Raw genomic sequence first — 4,577 nt, forward strand, 5'->3', positions numbered from 1 at the left:
GCCTTAGAAATGGTATAATGAGCGTTAGAAACGATACCTCAACCAAACGTTCCATGCAAGAAATGGTATAATGAGCGTGAGAATCATAGTTGGGGGTGAATCCACAGTTTTGGAGGCTTCCAAGGTACATATGCTCTCTTACTACCGAGCATCCATTCCCATAAGATAAGGAAGACCACAAGTATGTCATCTATATGAAATTATATCTCATGCATCTTCCCACCAGCATTAAACTAAACAAGAGTCCCACACACGTCCAAATGCCAATGGAGCAGTCAAGCTAGAAATATGTTGCAGCTGGACATTTTTCCTGTAGATTCTGACATAACTAGCAAATGTGTCTGAGACAATTGGACACAATAGGTTGTGTTGTCTCAGATAGTCGAACATGATAAGACCTCATAAGAGCTGCGCTTTATGAGAAATCCACTTAGCGAGGTGCCTCTATTGAGGATAACGCCACGTGTCATATGAGGTGAACCTCCGGAATCCTCAAGATGCCACTGGAATCTCGTGAGATTCTGACTTTCCGTCGACGGAGCTCGTGGGTTGTTTCGTTCGCTCGAGCGGTGGAGCATTGAGCGCCATTGCGCAGGAGGTGGAGCCTAAGCTTTGGAGCCCATTGGCGCTGCAGAAACTCATGGTTGCAACCGCGTAGGAGGTGAGTCGATGTAGGTGATGCTGGAGGCGTCGAAGCCCGTGGTTGGCTTGCTGGAGTCTCCAAAGCCTGTGGAGGAGAGGCTGGCCATTGAGGAGGCAGAGATCTTGATGCGTCGGTGCTGCAGGTGGCGGTTGGTGCTGCGTTTGTGCGGGCTTTGGCTGTCGAGCGTGTTGGCTGTGAGGCTGCAGGTCCAAGGAGGCTTTGGACGTTGCACTGCGTGTTGGAGCATCGTGAGCGGCTGAGATATGGTCTTTGTGTGCGCTTGGAGCTTGCGACGCCCTGTGCTAGTACAGGAAGCCGCAGAGGCGCTGCTTGTGGAGGTGCCACAGAGGCGCTGATTGCTGGAGACGCTGCGTGAAGGAGTCTCCCGTGTTGTAATAGTAGAAGCCCGTGTTGGAGTCGCCCGAGCGTTCGAGGGAGATGGAGCAACTATGGTCCGTGAGACTTGGAGCGCTGTGACTTTGGCCGTTGTGATGCAAGGTAAGCTAAGATGGTTGGAGATATAGCAGGTCAAGGGATGGAGGAGTCAGCTATGCGAGGCCAGGCTGTTGGAGCTTCGAGGGGCTACACTGCTTGCATAGTTACGCTGCCAAGTCGATGGCGCAATTGTAGATGAAGGCTTTGGTCAAGGTAGCCGTCTTGGATTCGATGGCGCAGTTGTAGATGAAGGCTCTGTCAAGGTAGCCGTCTTGGATTCGATGGCGTGCTGAAAGATCTGCGGACGTTGTTGTAGGAGGCTTTGGAGTACTCAGCCGACTGTTATTCTCGAACTGCTTCTTATGTTCAACTAGAGCATCTCTCCATCTCTTTTACAAAACAGAAACTATCATGACCCGAAAGGAACCAAAATGCTCACTCACACTCATGAATCGAACCTTAGAAATTGAGAACTAAACCTTACAGAGAACTCCTGAAATTCTCCCACCTTTCTCTCGGAATGAACACTCTCTCTCTCACACCGAACGAATCTCTTTTAATGAAGATTTTTCCCTATCTTTCTCTCAAACTCTTGAAAAGATCACTCTCTCTTGGTTTCAATCGAAGAACTCTCTCAATGGAGTTGAATGGACGGAAATCCCTCTCAAATGGACGGAATTTTCTTTCAAATAATGGATGAAGATCTCTCACCACAAGGGGACTCTCAGAGAGAACACTCGAGAACTCTCACTCTCTCAAGAATCGCAATGCCTCAACAGAAGGCAAGGAAGCTCTGATACCATGACAAAATATGAAGAGGGGAGAGGAGAAGAGTGGAGATGAGGAGAGAGAGCACACCACAAATGACTAACTGTATACTAGATTTAGTTGAAAATGTAGAATATATACAAACCCATTTAGGGTTAGGGTTAGGGCATCTAATCCTTTCCTTTATAGCACTCTATATGTGTTAGTGCTATGCACATGTAATCACCTGATGTGAGCACGGTCTCTCAACAACCTCTTCATTGAATATGTTATTTCTCGCTTGATACCTCACTCTTTGCTAGAGATCTTCATAATGGGGAGCCTGAGACCACCCTATACAACCCAACATCTCAACATCATGGACTTCTCAAGCTACACGGAAGTGCTCTTTATTGGGGGCTTCAACACGAGGATAGTTAGTGCCAAGTATCACTTCTTGATTTGGATGACTCTATTTTATCGTCATGCATTGACCTAGATGAGGTAGGGATATCCCCAGTATCCACAAATAGGCAAGCCTCTCTTAGCCTTCGTACTACGGGATCCTCTATCTTCTCCCCACAAAGTACTAACTTGGGATCCTCTACCTATGGCATACTCTGCCTTTGCCCCAGATATTACTGACTTGTTTGTCTCACGACCACCACTAGGAGCTAACCATACATGTATCTCTTTAGTATATCCATCCCCCACCAATGACGCACATAGTGGCACCATCCACACACACTACATATCATGACAGGGCTTGAGGTCGAGGCCTCCTCTTCCATTTGTCCCTCCTGGAGAAGGAAAATAAAGGTCATTTCCCAGGATAGGAACATATTTCCTGTGTTTCTGACGACTCCACATGCTAGGAGGTCATACGTGTCCACCTCCCTAAACCCTACGGGTGTGAGCTGGCTCGAAAGCGATCTAAACGCTTCACGAACCTGGGTTCTTGATTGAACAAGTACTTCAAATAATCAATTGGGACCCATATTTTTGTAGACTCATCAAGTTGATATGCAAAACTCGCGATGTAGTCTTGCATGTACTTGATGAGGTCTTCAAAATCATCTCGGGCTCCTAAGTAGCTGCCTAGGACATCTATGCTCTTATCAAAGACTAGAAATAATTCCTCCTCTTTATCAATTAATGGAATACAGGATCATAGCCTCTCCCTTGAGTACTCCACATGTCTTTCCACCTAACTTTCAGATGTTGAGGACCTTTTGCTCCTGGATGATCGAGCCGCTTTGATCACTAGCTCCCTTCATGAGGCCATCCCGCACACTTATGCACACACCACCATGGAATTACACAATTATGAATTTAATAAATAATACTCATGAATGAAGTGTGAACTGAGAGAATTCGACGTTTCAATCAAACCAAAACACTTTAATATTCAATCAAAATGAGCTCATCCCCACTGGGCTTGTTGCTCTATAGAGACACTACAACTAGCCACAAATGCTCAACCTTGCCAAGAGCGTAGCCCAACCTTGTGAAGGCGCCAAAGATCATATGACCTTCCTAAATTTGTGGATCCAGAGAGCACGAATGAAGGCGCCTCACTCCTTGCTGTACCTACGTAGCTAACTGCATGCAATCACGCCATGTGGGCACATAACTACATCATGTAATTAACCACATCCAATTATACCATGCAAAACTAGTTGTAAAATTGACCCCATGAGGATGAGTACAAACTCCCAACAAGCCCCCCCTCAGCCAAAATGAGGGAGAATAAGCAACTATGTAAACACGACAGTCACTCACGAAGACTTCTACTAGTGCTCACAAAGAGCTACAACAGCAACTAAACATCATGCTCATAGAGCTCAATGACAATTGCTCACAAAGATCCAGATAAAGATTGCTCACAAAGAGCACGACTCCTGGTAGATATCACTACCCTTAGAAAGCAAAGACTTGATCATGGAAATGATCAACTTCAACAAGCAGAGTAACCTCTTCCTTGTTTCGGTATTCCACCGCAAGTGCCTTATGTTCGGTTTGCTTCAATTGCTCGTCACGTTTCTTGGTATAACAGTACTTTTTTATGTAACCCTCCTTCCCACACTAATTGCATTTTTGAGTATCATGACCCACAATAATTGCATTTCCGATTATCATGACCCACTTTCTTCTTCTTTATAGTGGCAGCATATACTCTGGTGTGAGACATGAAAATATTGTTGCATTTTTCTTCGCTCAATAGCATCCCTACATAGTCGAGGAAATCCATGTCGTCGTCAAGGCGTAGTATGCATAGTATTTCACCATATTGTTCCAAGGGTAAACTTCTAAACAGGATTGCCTTCTTGTCTTTGTCCTTGACCCGTGCTCCAAGATCACTCAATTGCCTCAACAAAGCTTGCATTAAGTTCAAGAATACTCCTAGTGTCTTAGATTCATTCATCTGGAGATCAAATAAAACTTGCTTGAGGTTTGACTTCAAGTGCTTCTACGAACTCTCTGAATAAAGTTTCCAGTGCTTGCCAATTCTTTGTTGTCATGGCTTTCACATCAAGATGGTGGAAGTACTCAGGTCCTAGAGCTCTCCAATTGCCTTCTCATCCTTTTGCTCCCACATAGGAATTTTGTATGCATCATGGGAGCGTTCTTTAGGTTTTTTCTCCATACCAGCAACTATATGCCATAGTCCTTTTGCATGAAGAGTAATCGGGTAGCCAGTTGCCACCTAGGAAGCAAAGTTTTGACCATTCAAGGTCAATAATATTGCTCC

General features: G+C 45.2%; 1 long non-coding RNA gene across 1 annotated transcript; it reads left to right on the forward strand.

Moving 5' to 3' along the window:
• The first annotated feature begins 477 nt into the window (after window positions 1-477).
• Window positions 478-1,883, forward strand: LOC147891766 (uncharacterized). The gene is made up of 3 exons (XR_015542397.1): window positions 478-729; window positions 1,223-1,291; window positions 1,342-1,883. It is a non-coding gene; the product is annotated as an uncharacterized LOC147891766 (long non-coding RNA).
• The last annotated feature ends 2,694 nt before the right edge of the window (window positions 1,884-4,577 follow it).

The sequence above is a fragment of the Dipteris shenzhenensis genome, chromosome 17 (genome assembly GCF_047967505.1).
Source record: "Dipteris shenzhenensis isolate YYH24624 ecotype China chromosome 17, Dip_SZ_1.0, whole genome shotgun sequence".
NCBI classification, from domain to species: domain Eukaryota; kingdom Viridiplantae; phylum Streptophyta; class Polypodiopsida; order Gleicheniales; family Dipteridaceae; genus Dipteris; species Dipteris shenzhenensis.